We start from the raw sequence: 14802 nt of genomic DNA, 5'->3' as shown, positions 1-14802 counted from the left end.
GAAATAAATTATTTCCTTGCAACAATGCCATATTTAGCACACTAATAAAAGAGAGGAAGGAAAGTAGATCTTTGATAAGCTAATTATTTTTGGAACTTGCTTCAGAGTTTAGTAAATCAGCATGCTGCATCTGCAGTGCTAACTAAACTAATCTAAAATACTTTCCTCCCTGTGGAGGTATAGAAATGTCATAGCCCATGGAGACCTGCACTGCATTTATGCAGGTCTGCCTTTTCTGTCATAGATTCAACAGACCTTTCCAGAGAAGAGCTACGGTACTTTAAACCACCTTTACATCGGATTTAAAGAGATTAATGAATATCAGACTTGTACTAAATAAATCTTTACCACTTGCTTTACCTACTAGAGTAATTTCTTCAGTGCAGTGGAACACATTCAGTCTGCCAGCTTGCCATTAATCTCAAATACATCTTCAACAAAAGAATCTACTTTATCTTCATTTATGCTTGGGCGTGCATGTGTGTGCCAGCTCTGGCCCGTAATCAGGTCATCAAAATCCATGTTTTAATCCCTTCTCATATATGAATGTTACATGTTCATGTATGAGACTTTTTTTTTTTTTAACTTTTTTTTGGTAAAGGTCTCCCAAATCTGTGTTGTTAGAAATCTGTATGAATTCTTTTCAATGAGTAAAATGTGTTAACAAATATGAGGGCCAAGATTATAGCATGCAAGCTTTATGCAAACAAATAGTATTGTTCTGTAAAACATCCTTGCTGTCCCACTCCCCAGCAGGAATAATTTGGGTCATGCCATAGATAGTTACATGTGTATTTGTATGTGTGTCTGATGGGGAGGGGTTCTGTCCGTATCATAGCTTCAGAACTGATTTATTCTTACAGGCATGATAAAAAACATCTTTCAACATAGCTATCATGTTATAGATTATAAGGTGTATAATCACGTTATAAATTAAAATCAGCCTAGAGTGGTATGTGAATAATGTAGATATTTTATCTGTGTTTCATAATTCAAACAACATTAATTTTTACTCAGCCATAATTTTACAATGAAAATTATGTATTTATTTGTGAATTTAAGCTTCTTTGAACTCCCTATCTTAAAAAAAAAAAGAAAAAAAAGAAAAAAAAGTGCTTATTTACATAGTATTTCTGGATACTTTCATTTGTGAAGGCACTCTGAATTCTTTAAGCTCACAGTCAAAAACGTATGTAGCAGTTAGGAAATTTTGGAATCACCAGTAAGGATGAGAAGAATGATTTGTAAAAATGAATTAGGTCCTCCCTGGGGAGGACAGCAGAAGCTGGGATTTAGGAGGAACGTAAGTCTGGGTAAGGGAGGGACATTGAAGACCTGACACGATATTTCATACCTGTGCAGTTAGCTGAGAAGCAGGTAAAAACTGTGTGGGAGGCCTTTTGGGGTAGACAGATGGGGGCAGTGTGAAGTTTAACATAGGGCAGAAATTGAGTGTATTTTACGTAGTGAGAGCTTAAATCTGATGCTAAACTGGATTCCTTCCCAGTAATAGGATTCAGAGGAAGGTGTCACATACTTAACTCCATCATGGGAGATGATTAACATTTGCATTTAAGCTGTTTAGTCTCAAAGGCTAGGGAGGAAGTGGACCAAGACACGAACAGACCAAAACCAAAACCCAAACCAGCAGAGCATAAATATCCTCATGGACTGAAATCCCTTTTGTAAATGGTGCTGAAATAAATGAGTGTTGAAGTCATTGAGAATAGTGGAGATACTTTGCATTTGTTTAAATTGAACTATTTTTTTTCCTAATGGAGGTCATGGTTGTTCTGGTTGCTTATTTTATGTGTTGAATGTTGTTCAACCACTACTGCTACAGGTCATATGACAGCAGTAGGGCAGTGAGGAAGTGGGGACTGTTAGGGGTTTGATGCAGCCTTGCTGAGGAGGATTCTTAAGCATACTTTGTCTACATAATAGCACACAGAGTGCCACCATAATGGCACTAAGACTACTTGACTGCTAACTCAAGTTCTTGGATCAATATAGGCATGCTGGCACGCACTATGCTCCACAGGCACCAGGCTAACTAGCATAGGGCAACGTAAAGCTGTCTTTATGTCATGTGATGGGATTAGCATGCTCTGCACTGACTGGAAAAGACTGGACTTCTCTGCATGGCACTGGTAGGCCTGGGTTCTGTTATTGACCTTGGGCATCTTTATCACTGCACTGCAGCTTTCACATCACAATTATTACGCCTGATGCTGCCTTTCTTTAGGTGCATTGACACAAATCTGAGGATGTAGTCACTGTACCAGATGTATGTATAGAAATATTGTTGCTGAACACTATGGGAAATATTCCTGACTTTTGCTATGCCTCGCACCAAGTTTCTTAAAATCTTTAAGAGAAATAGATTTCTTTGTAAAAGTAATATTATATACCATAAATTACACTGTAATTGCAATTGACTTGAGACTCGATAACAGAGGCTGACCTGAACATTTATTTGAGCTGCTCTTGATTAAGAGGTGGGTCTGTTCAGTGAAAAAACCACAAGTGAGAATTTGCCATTTACGTTTAGATGATTATTTTTATACTGTATTTCTTGACCTTTCAGCACTGTGTTTGGTGTTTGTGGTTGCTAAGCACATTTTAGCTCCTTCTTTAAAAATCAGTTACAAGATACTGATGGGTTTGAGAGTATTCAGGAGCTGGCAGTGACTGTGGTTTTCTTTTTTTACTTGCATATTCTTGCTGCTCAGCTGCTAAGACCATGACCTAGCTGATGCTGTAATACTTCTTCCTGTTCCTCCTTTGACCCGTTGTTTTCAGAGTTTCCTTGGAGTCCTGCATGTGAACCACACACACTGCAGCTTGATGCTTCTGTGTGTAGCTGCTGGTTTTGCCCTTGCTCTACAGCTGACCTTGCAAGGTCTTCCTTTCACAGTAATGTTTGTATTTTATTCATTTTCAGTTTGAAGTCTGCACTTCTGTAACGGTGTTTATCCCAAGATGTGTGTTCACATGTGGGTAGCAATTGCAATAAATAAATTGATTTACAGCAAAGCAGAAAAACTGATTGCATGCATGAACCTTACATGCATCTCCTCTGATTTGCACGGTATCTTTTACATTGTGCCAAAATTAGACCTATTTGTTCCATCAGTTTCTCCATTTGCTTGACAGTGCAGAGCAGAAACTTCTCACTACATTGTGGATCTCTACTTGCAAACTGATTTTTGGTTTTTAACGTGTTTACTGAATGCTTGAACAAGAAGATGACAAGTAATAGCTACATGAAGTTAGCCACAGTTTTTGAATTCAGCAGCAGAGGTTTGATATGGTGTAGTATCTAATTGCTATTACTTTAATCACTAGATTCTTGTCATTGACTAGAAGTCATTCACTAGAAGCCATTTCTGCACTGCTAGAAATTATGCATCTGTTGTCACACAGTTCTGTGTGAACTTCTTGGCAGTAGTGAGTGCTGAGGCTTTTCTTAGCAGCCCTTCTTTTTGGGTGCATACCACCAGTCACTTACTGGACACATAAGAGATTTTATGTTAACCACCTATAAACACAGATATTATGGCTCTGTATTATGGTTCTCGATTATCTTCATTCTGAACTCTGGCTAAGAGCAGCTTAAAAAAGGTCCTTATTTGCGAAAGTGTTCACAATTGACATTTGCTTTTCTGGGACTTTTCTTGTGTGTTGATCATCTTCCAGCCACTCATGCCTCTTGAGAATAATGATTTTTTGAAGAGGATATTTTGAGATTCTAATAGACACCTTAGTAACATAGTTTTCTTTTCATAATGTGTTGTATTTTCATCTTCTGTACAGTAACTACTACCTATTCTTATGGGTGTGGGGTAGCAGTACAGTAAGTATAGTCGAGGTATTGTTTGTAAGAGATATGAATATCATAGATTTCTTCTTTTGTAATTCTACTATTTCATAAAATACAACCACAAATGATTAAAGTTCTCAGCTTTCAAGGGGTTGCTTTATTTTAAGAAGTGTCTAATACCTCATTAGACTTCCTTTTATATCCTGCCATTTACTTTTTCATACCACTTGTATGAAATCAGAGTAAGAACTTAGGCATTCTGGACTTCCTCCTCCACAGAGGCTGGGCTTTGTAAGGAGTTCACATCAGTGCCCCAGCCCTTTGTTCCTTCAGGTTAATTTTTAGATTGTAACTTGGTGTATCGTGTGCTTCTCTATTACTACAGATATAGTGTTTTCTTTTCAAAAAGTTCTGGTAGCTTGCTAGAAGAACAGTTAAAACTTAGAAGGTAAATGTACGTTCTCTCCTCTTGAACTCTTTGATGGTTTTACTGAAAGCTCTTTTAGTAACTTTTTGCTCTTGCCTACCAAGTGACAAAATCTCCTAATGTCATAATCTTAATAGTACAAGATATTTTTCTGTTTGAGGCTAGTTGTCTTCATACTCTGCGTATGAGTTACCAGAGATGGGCAGTCGGTCTGAAAGATACCGCCTGGTCATCTCAAAGCTCAAATGCTACACAGATTATTTTTGTGTACCATGTAATGTATATCAAATACTGTGAAAAATCTGAAATTGTGTACACTGATTGAATTGTGTTATTTGAAGTACTCAAAATGCTTCCTTTTCAGTTCTGTATGTCTGGTTGCTTTTCCTGTGGTATAGTGGGACAGAAATGCAGTCAAGTTTGTAACAGCTTGACAAAGACGCTCAGTGTGGTTTCCAAAACACTACAGCAAAACACTGAATTCAAGCTTCCTCAAGAATAGCTAAAGGAGCGTGTATGGGGTTAGTGAAGGATGATATCTGTATGTAGGAAGCAATGCAGAGCAGTAAGCAGTGAAAGGATAATGTTTCTTTGCTCCTAGGCTTTTTCAAGGCAGGTAAGTGGAAAAAGTTGAATAGTTAGGATGAATGGGTAGACTTCTAAATAAATATATTATTTTCTTTGTCTCTTAAGGCGCTGCTTCCACCTAGACCTCTCTTCCAAAACTTGAAATGAATGAAATCACTTTCACTGAATTGAAATAGAATAAAATTAGAAGTGCTATTAGAAGCCTTTGGGACAGGGAATTTTCACATGTGTTTTCTAATGAATGGCATTCTACAGCTGTATCTGTGTAATATTTTGTAGAGCACTAGAAATCTGTGGGCTTCATTCAAAATACTTACTTGCATCACTGAAGAGTATTTTGAGAGACTGTTGAGAATAAGACTTTATTAACTCATTGAGGATATGACATTATTTTACATGCAATAATTTTCAGCTGCAGAGTGCTTTTGTGTAATCTTACAAATCAGATTCAGCTAAAATAAATACTATGGGTTTTGTAATTAGAACTGTGCCTATTGCTTGCGTAACAATGATTTTGCTGCTGTGTATGAGGGAGGGTCAATCCCTGATATGCTGCTGAACAGGGATGAGAGTCTCCACTAAGAACTCCGAGGCCCTGTCACAGCAGTGCAGGCGCTGTGTGCAGAAGCCCAGTGCAGAGATCTGTCTCAGTATGGAAGCACAGAGCTGTCCATGCATATATACTTTGGAATCAGTATAGAAATTATTTTAAAGAAGAAACTGAACAGTGACATCTGACTTTTTTTTTTTTTTTTTTTACTCTTTAAAATGCTACGTGGTACATTTTCTACTTTCCTTTAACTTAAAGAGGCAGGCTTTGATGAATGACAGGTCTTCATCTTTCTCATGGGGAAGAAAGTAGCAAAATAGCAGCTTTGATTCACCTTTCTCTTGAGAGATGTTACAGAATATTTTGTAAGTTGCAATGTCATCTTTACATCAGTTGTATTTTCTTCTCCAGTGATCTTGGCACTTTTTTCCCTATATTTATGTTCTATCTTGTGAAAACATGTAGGAGTCTTTAAATTTGCTTAAATGTCGTGGAAGGCTGACCTTAGAAATGCTCACCCCAGAGCAGAGATGATGAATTTGTCACACAAAGTGCAAATTTTGTTTTGCTTTCCCCAAGACTTTTATTCTTACATGTGTATAAGGCTCTATTTTGGCAGCTCACTGCAGGCAGGTGCAGAGTGCTGCTCCTGAGCACTCTTGCTCTGGGAGTCTGTGCAGATGCACTGGCATGTACGTTCACACCCAGGTGCTGGTCTGAGGGGTTATTAGTAATAGCTGGTTTCCTTCAATCCACGGTTTTCATTTCTAGCAGACCCTAAAAGGAATGCAGTTTTGTTTGTGGAAAAGCTCCGTACCTGTTTACAATTAATTCTGCCGCTGTTTTTCACACAGGTCTCTTGTTTATTTTTCAGAAGCTTCAGAGTTTTATAAAAAATAAAATGTTTAATGATTGGAAAAAATAAATTGAAACAATGCAATGACTCAGAAAAAATCTTTTTTTGGGGGAAAAATTGCTAGCACAACCTATAAGATACCCATATTTCCCATATATATGCAGTGCTTTTTTTCCTCCTGTTAGTATGAGTGTGTGTATGCACCCATGAGGGGCAAATTTTTATCAAGAACAGCGAGAAGAAGTGTACTTCTGAAAAGCTCAAGGCCAACAGAAGAGGTTTTTTTTTCCTTTAAGTTCTTTATTTATGTTCCTGTATGGCAAAAGGAAATAGAAAGCCTATTTCTACATCTAATATGCCATTTATTTTAAATGATTTTTTTCCTCTTGCTGCATTATTTTAGTTAAAGATATTTGTACCAGTACGAAACTAATCTTACATTTGTAAATGAAGTTGAGTCTCTTTAGATTTTTTTATTATTAATGTTGGTATAGTAGGGCTTTTCTTTGTGCTATGCTTACTTATTTGTAGTTAACATACATCTTGATTATGATTTCTGTGTTATTCTACAGGAAAAGTTCTGGAATTAATAGATTTGTATGTTTTCTTTCATTTAATTACGCTTGTTTAATTGGAAATGCCAATGCCTGGTCCATACCAGACTTATCACACAGATTAGTGTAGTTTTTCTGTGTGGCTGCAAGTGGAAGCAGCCCCTCTAAATGAAATTCCTTAGTAACAGTGTTCAGTTCATATGTGGGAAGAACTTAAAACAGACCCAAAGACTCATACTGTGAGTTCTGTAACATTTTGTATCATTTTAAAGTCACTTAGATTTATCTTATCATCCAGAGAGTTAAAGCATATCAGATCTATTGCTTGTTTCCACCGAGATTTAGATATATTCTGTATGCATGCAACAGCATTGAGATCATATGTTCTCTCACTTTTGGAATTTTTAAAAGCTTGATTGCAAATGGAGTGTGGTGTTGTGGTTTTCCGTTGACTTTAATTACTGGCCTAAGAGATGGCAATTGGCAATCTATCTATGTACCTTTTGTCATTAGAATTTTGTTATGTGTTTGCGCTGCTGATAAACAGAACTGGGTGGCTTTCTTTGGCACAATCTGTGTGTGTGCACAGACACCTGACTGTAGCTCTCACTTTTGCTGTTTTATTGAGACTGCAGCCAAGTTTGGAAGGATACTCAAGCCTGGGAAAACTACGTACTTCTGTACTTAAACCATCTGCAGTTGTTGAAAATTCATCTGATCAGGATGCAGGCTCTTTCAGATTTACTGCAATGTAACTGATGTGTACCTGTTTCAGCCTCAGTTCCAGCAATTGTTATTCTTGATTTATGGCTTGCTTTTATGCTTGTTTGAATTGTACTTCTATAAAACTTTCTTCTCTTGCAGTTTTTCCACATATGAAGGGCAACAGATGACATGTTGAATGAACACAATAATTTTTGAGGCATTTGTTTTGGTTGTCGGGAAAAAAACCAAGTACTGAAATTGTTTTGTTTCTTTCTTTCTTTTTTTTTTTTCTCCAACAGAATTGTAACAGGGCACTTACCATCTTGTTCATCCAACAGCTTCATTGAGACCAATGGAAATAACTCTCCAATAGCCACATTCCACTTGCCTGCCCATTGCATAGACTGCCTTCTCAAACATGAGGTAAGCAGACCTGTTTCTCAACTATCTTGTGGTTTACGCTGAGATCACAGCACATTTCGGAAAATTACTTACTTGACCTTTCAAGTTGATATTATCCAGCCATACCAACAATACTTCTATACCTGCTTTGCCTTTGTTTAAGTGCTTAAAATCTGTTAGAAAAATCAGTCTGATTGCTGTTTCCTCATGGCAGTGAACAGCGCTGAGCCCAAACTTTGGCCTGACAGAAGCAGAATATGGAGTAAGCAATGGTGGGAAGCATAGTACTTAGCTAAGTGTATGCAGTGGTCCACATACACAGTCCTTCTCGTATTTACATGTTCCCAAGACCTGATTTTGGAACACCAAATTCTTTTAGGAGTTAACTGGATTTTTGCTCCTCTTCGTACTTCAGGGACCGTCATAGCTCAGACTCCTAGTTTTTCAGATGTCTCTGCTGCAAAAATTCCTCCTAATCCTGAAGTAAGTGATGATGGAGGGAGGATACTTTAGCTGGCACTACAGGCAAAAAAAAAAACCTCTCTCCTCTCCTTTGCCTCTTGGGAACATGTCTGTGTTTGGCTAGTTGCCATGCATGTTGGAAAGGGGCTATCTCTGCTGGGCTGAACTCATGGCTTCAAGGTTTCTTTGGGTTTGTTTGGATTTGTTTTGAAAGACATGGATACAGCTATCTCAAATTTCCCCTAAAATATGTTCATTTGGCCTTGCTTGTAATGAGCTGAATTTCATATTGCCTGTACTGAACAGCCAGCTTGCTACACAGAATCTTAACAGCTTTAATAATTCCCCTAACCATCCAATTAGACTAATAATAAAGGCTTAATTACATATCCAGTTAATCATCAGATTTGTTCACTGAATGGCTTTAATTGGTAGATAGAGCTGTTACACAATTCCAGTTTGAAAGCTATCACACATTTTTGCTCACAGCTATATCCACCCGATTGTTTTTATGATTGAGACTTGACCAGCATTTATTAAGATCATAATAAGGCTCCAGAGTGAAGAAATACAACCACTAGTGCTGCTGCAGCACCCTTCCACTTCCTAGTGCCTGTATTCAAGCCAGGACCTCTCTTTACAGTGCTTTGTACTGCGCATGTTAAAGGAAGTCCAAATATCAAATGACTGCTTTACAGGTTTCCTAAAATGAAGCTGCTCTGTATTCTGCCCAGGTAGTTCCCTCCAAATGACTGTTAAAGACTCTGGGACCTGGAAGCCCCTTGGCTTTGTAGGATTCAATAATGCACCACCTAAGCCATTTTGAAATAGATACTTCAGTAGCCCTGAGTCTTTTCTTATTATGGAAACATATAAATTGGCTCATCCTGTAAAACCCTTCAGTTTTAAAAATGTAAAATCTAATTGCCTTATGGACATTCAAAGAATGGAGGCGCTTCTCTAGGGAGATTTTGCACTGAACCAAAAGATGACAGAACTAGTTACTGATTAAAAAGAAAAGAAGAGTTAACCTCTTGATGCCAGTTGTCAGGATTTCCCTCACATATATTTCTGCCTGGTTTAATTGCTACTGTATTTCTACAGCACACGGATCATAATTCATTTTCTTTAGGGTTGAATGGGGTAACTGGCTACAGAAACCTCATTGTCCCAGTCATTTTCCCTTCATGCTTTCAAATTGAATGCCCTGTAAAATTGCAAAATAATTCCCTTCATTTAATAAGCCTTCCAGTTTCCTGAGTTCACAAGACTCATATTCAGTGTTGAGCTTTAGCTGGCAATATTGACTTTTGCTATGTTTTATGAAGGTAGTATTTGAAACTACCTTAGGTGGGGAGAAGAGCCTTCTGGAATGTCAAGAATAATTATTTTGCCTTTGCATAAATAATCCTTTATCAGAGGATAAGAAATGGTGCTATTTTTAGCAAGCTTTACTCCCTAGGGAAGTAAATGACACATAAAAATGAACTTTCAAAGTGTCGGTCTATAGAAAAAGGAGCAGTGTGTGACAAGAAAAAAAAAAAGTGAATTTCTGTGAATTAGTACAACTCATTATTCGTGCCATACACACTTGCTGCCTTACATTCCCTGCACTGTAGCTGGAATATAAAATAAAACCTTGGCAGCCCTCTCCCCAGCCCTCGGTGGCAGCCGCTCTGATTGGAAGCCACCTACAGAATGGCAGAGAGCATCAAGGAGCTGGAAGCTGGGAAACACGCAGAGCAACCGTTTCTTAAAGTGCATGTCACAAGTTACCTTTAAATATATTTAAGTGATTTAGGTTTAAAAGGCACCTCAGTTCCCCCTTACAACTCATTTAAAAACGTGGGGGGAAAAATACAGATCAGTAGCATGCTGACAAACTGTGATTCTGTGGCTGGATCCTTTATAAAATAGAATAAAAGATTTCAAAAAATGCACAGATGCCAAACCTCAAGTATGAGAAATTATCCTTCTTCAGTAGTTTTAGCATCCTGCATTTCTAACTGGTGTAAGAGCTACAGATTTTTTAGAATGCATATTGCACACAAAGATTGAACAATATTAGTGAGAGCGTAGCATGTAATATTTCTATTAACTTCTCTTCAGTTTATGTGGCTCTTCACAATGTTCATGATACAAATCTAATAGTTTTTATGACCGGTGTTGGAAAAAAATCAAGATCCTACCCATCAAACCCTGAGGGTCTCAGGTAGCACTACACAATGTTTGTGGCGTACATAGCACCGTAGCGTTTAGGTGGCACCAAAGCTAACAGCTGCAGATCTTAGAAGCCTATGATGAATTGACTATAATGGACTCCTGCCCACTCTGCACCACCTTATCTTGCATCTCAATGCATCTCCCTCCCTGAACTGAAATGAGAGCTAGCCTGGTGTGTCCTTATACAGAGGACATGAGAAGGGCTCCTGAGCAGAGCCTATCCATTCCTTGTGTGCCTTCAAATGCCCAAGGAGCCTCTTGTGAGTGCAGTGTTTGGTGTTTTCTGCCTGTAGATTTTCCTCCTGGCTGTCTTCCGAGGTGTCTTCCTAACAAAGCATGTCTTTCATTGCGAGAGTGGCATAAGTAAAGAGAATTTCTTCACGACTGGGGAATTCTGTCTAGCATCTCAATGTCTTTTTGCATTACTATGTTTCATAACTACTGCTATTGAAGGAAACTCAGTACTCTTTCCTTCTATTCCAGTTCTTTCATTGGTGAAAGTCAGCAGTGCTTTCTGAACTCCTGGACCTTCATCATTTTCAGAAAAATTTAGTCTGCTGAATTTCTAAAGGCTTTTTAAAAATCAAGATCCTGGTAGTTCTCTGATTATTGGAGTCTGCCATACCATCCTTACGGTAACAATTTCTAAACCAGGCTGAGATTCCTTTATTTGTATCTCCCATTATGCAGTGCAACACTTTGCTTATAACCATATCAGGAATCTTTCTAGTTTACAATGGTTCATTAAGTGCCTACAATTAAGCATCTGTTCAAACTGAAATGTTAAACTTTATGGCATTTGGGTTGACAGTCAAGTGTGTTCAATACAGATGCCACATTTCAGTACTTGATTTTTAATATTATGTGGCCTTTACGTCAGCTTTTTCTGCCTTATTTTTTTTCTTATCCTTACAGATTCTTCTCAGAAAGATACATTACAGCTTGTTTTTGCTTCTCCAAAACCACTTACAATTCTGCCCTGGTCTGGCTGTATGACCTGTCATTTTTTTGTTTACCTCTTTTGCAAATGATATGATCCTTGAGATCTTTTAATATTCATACTTTACATCAATTTTTTTTTCTGTTTCCCCATTTACTCAGCTCCATTCAAAACTCTTTTATTTTTTTCACTCACTAGTGCAGTAATTAGTTCTTAGAAAGCTCATAGACCTGCAAACTGTACCGTGGCTAAGTGAAGTTGTCTTGTGATCCTATTCCTGTGATTCTTACTCTTCTCAGCATGCATCCCTCTCCCTTCCTGTTGCTCGCCATGGTCTTGTCAAACATTCAAATTTAAGCTCTTCGGGAAGGGCTTTATGTTTTAATGTTTCTTCATGGATTCTGATGCACTGTAAGAATAAATGAATACTCAAGTTCAGTCTGCTAAAATTTATTTGATATGCCAGCACTCTTCTCCTGTGCTTTGAATCCAGCAGAATGGGCAAACTAGGTTTTTGATTTTTCTATGTCCAATGACCTTAACTGCCAAATTATGAATGCAATTTACAACTGTCGCAGCAGTGGTCTAACCGTTTCTTGGTGCTAACCTTACTGAAGGGCTGTTACAGCAGAAGATAACCTGTTTTCAGATGCTTTTGAGTCGTAAGACTTACACTGAAGGATACAGATAGAATTGAGAAAGGCTGTTTGAATCCGGCCTTATCCAACAAGACTTTCAGCTTTTCAACACAGAAATAATACCCTGGTTTAGGCTACACAAGCATGAGACACAAATTTGTGACAGACTGCATGAAACTTAGAATGCCGACTGGGAGCATTCATAAGATAAAAGAAGTGGTTTCAGACTGAAGGCTAAAGAACATGTTCATATGTTATGTAAAACTGGAGTAATTTCATCTGACGCTCCAATAACACAACAAAAACTGGATTTTATCATTAGTTAGTACTGTGCAAATCTGGAGTGCGAAAGAAGAGAGGAAAGGAGACTTTAAATGTGGTATTGCCTTCTGATATCAATGTGCTACTGCTGGATACAGTGCTTAAAGTCAGAGCTGGGGTATAAATTGAAGCGGTTCAGACAAATGAATTCATCCTGTTTCTGAAGTTCCTTGGTAGCAGCTGCTTTCCCGCTAGTTCTGGTTTAAAATATATACATGAATAAGTACTGTTTGTGGCTGGCTATCTCTGCCTGTAACTGTAGTGACTGCAGAGTAACTTCATTTTCCCTCCCCCAAATCCATTCTAATATGGAAGTATTAAATAACAAAATCGTTCGTAGATCGTCACTTAAACTTTTAACCCTTTCTGCCAATGCTGGGGAGTTGAAACATGTGAGAGGAATCTGCCTCTAGAAATTTTATGGGAATTATTGACCATGTTTTTTGTTTAAATTTATTATTTTTCTCATTATGAAATTATTGGAAGAAATAGAATATGTGCAAGTTAGTGTTAATAAAAATGCTATTGCACAAAACTACACTATTAGCCATGTAATTGAAGAACCTGGAGAAGTCTGGAAACTTGATTTGTATAAGCATCTAAAAAGCAAATACAAATGAAGTGTATAAGCATCTTCTCCCCCTGTACATGATGATATTCATTACTCACACAGCTACTAAGAATTAATTCTTCTGATTCTTGTGTAAATGTAGCTTTGCCCATGACTTCAGACTGTTAGGAGAGCTGGCTAGGCTGGAGGGAATTCCTTCTCTTTTTTTATTTTTTAATTAGCAATCCTTAGCTTCATTCTTGTCTGTTTTATTGCTTTCCCAGCTGAAGCCATAGCCTGGGAGTGGAACTGGGTGATGTTTGTGGCACTCAGAGCCTGCTTCTCAGAGTGCCTTCTCTCCCTGGTGACTTCTGGCCACTGGCCCCTGCTTCCCTGCTGAGCAATGCAGTCAGACATGCAGCCAGAGGCTAATATTTTTGAAAGTGCATTGTAATCTGAAATCTGATGTTTCCATTCTCCTTAAGTGGTATGATCTGCAAAATAAGTATAAGTAAAAATAAGTATGCTTCTTTAGTCTTTTTTTTTTTTTTTTTTTTTTTTTTTTTTTTTTTTTTAAGATGGAGAAGTTCTGAGTTTAGGCACCCACTGAGAAAAAAGAACTGGCATCAGATGCAACACTGATTTAGTAGGGGTGACTTTTTTCACAGCATGTTGGTAACATTGCATGAAAAGGACACACTTTTTTGCATGATGATTTTATTTACAATCTCATGCATCTTGAAGCCTAACTGATTGCTAGGTCTGTCACTCTCTGAAAAGATGCTCTTACTTTTCATATTTGTGGAAAAATACTGATGGGGAACTACAGTAGTAGGCACCATGTGAATCAAGTGGGTGCTGCCAAACCATGTAGTCAGAGACACTCTGTGCAGGAGATATGGTTTTTATTGGAGAATTGGGATTAGCCTGTGCAGGAGCCAGGTCTGATAAGCCCCCTGGAGTCTTCAAAGCTGAAGTCACAGAATTTATTATTTTAAAAAACATTGGCTACGGCTTTAAGCTATTAAGAATGAAATGGATTTACAGGCATTCATCTTAATTTTAGCTTTATATTGTCACCACTGTAGCTAAGCATCTGACGGACTTTAAGTTATTCTCTTCCATTTTGCAATTCTTACCTCCTATTTTTGCCTACCATTATGGCATCTCTTTATCAAATAGGCATTTGGGGGTCCCTGCTGCTGCTTATCCTTAGCACAGTATGTTTCTGATTGACATCAACCAGAGAGTACCCAGTGCTGCTAACTTGGGCTGAGAGAACAGGCTAAAGCCCTTACTTGCTCACAAAATCTATCCTGAGAAATGTGCATAGCTAAAATGGAAGCTCGATTATTTTCTATGGGAATTGTTGCTCATGCATAACTGGGAAATGGGGGGAAAATAACACAGCAAGGAAAGCCTTCAGAAAGAGAGAAAGTAGGTGATAAAAATAGGGCATTTTCCTGACTGAATTTTCAGGCTGTACAGCAAGAGGTTTCATTCCTCATTTTTGACCTTAAAAAAATAAAAAGCGAGGGGGGTGAGTGGGAACTGGTACATCAAATCAGTACTGGAGATTTCTTAATAGACTTGAAGTTCCTAAACAAATTGCACTTTATTTTGCATTTGCTGATCACACTGGAACTGGGTGTAGCGTGTTTTAAAGCATTCTATAATTCAAAGGCATGTAATGTGAGAGTCCACGTCACAGCTTTTATGAACACGAAAAGTAGTTAGAAAGCTGGCACTGCAATTCCTGAGCA

The 14802-nt window shown here is 37.9% G+C and overlaps 1 long non-coding RNA gene across 2 annotated transcripts in view; it reads left to right on the top strand.

Moving 5' to 3' along the window:
- LOC128082011 (uncharacterized) overlaps nt 1-11954 on the top strand; it is a 47663-nt gene extending 35709 nt beyond the window's left edge. For both annotated transcript variants that reach the window (XR_008207498.1, XR_008207499.1), the window contains exons 2-4: nt 7803-7926; nt 8321-8388; nt 11074-11954. This is a non-coding gene — a long non-coding RNA (uncharacterized LOC128082011). The remainder of the gene's footprint in view (nt 1-7802; nt 7927-8320; nt 8389-11073) is intronic.
- The last annotated feature ends 2848 nt before the right edge of the window (nt 11955-14802 follow it).

The sequence above is a fragment of the Tympanuchus pallidicinctus genome, unplaced genomic scaffold (assembly GCF_026119805.1).
Source record: "Tympanuchus pallidicinctus isolate F22 unplaced genomic scaffold, pur_lepc_1.0 scaffold22, whole genome shotgun sequence".
Taxonomy (NCBI): domain Eukaryota; kingdom Metazoa; phylum Chordata; class Aves; order Galliformes; family Phasianidae; genus Tympanuchus; species Tympanuchus pallidicinctus.
Note: the sequence above shows the minus strand (reverse complement) of the source record. Positions and strands in the feature narration are given on the sequence as shown.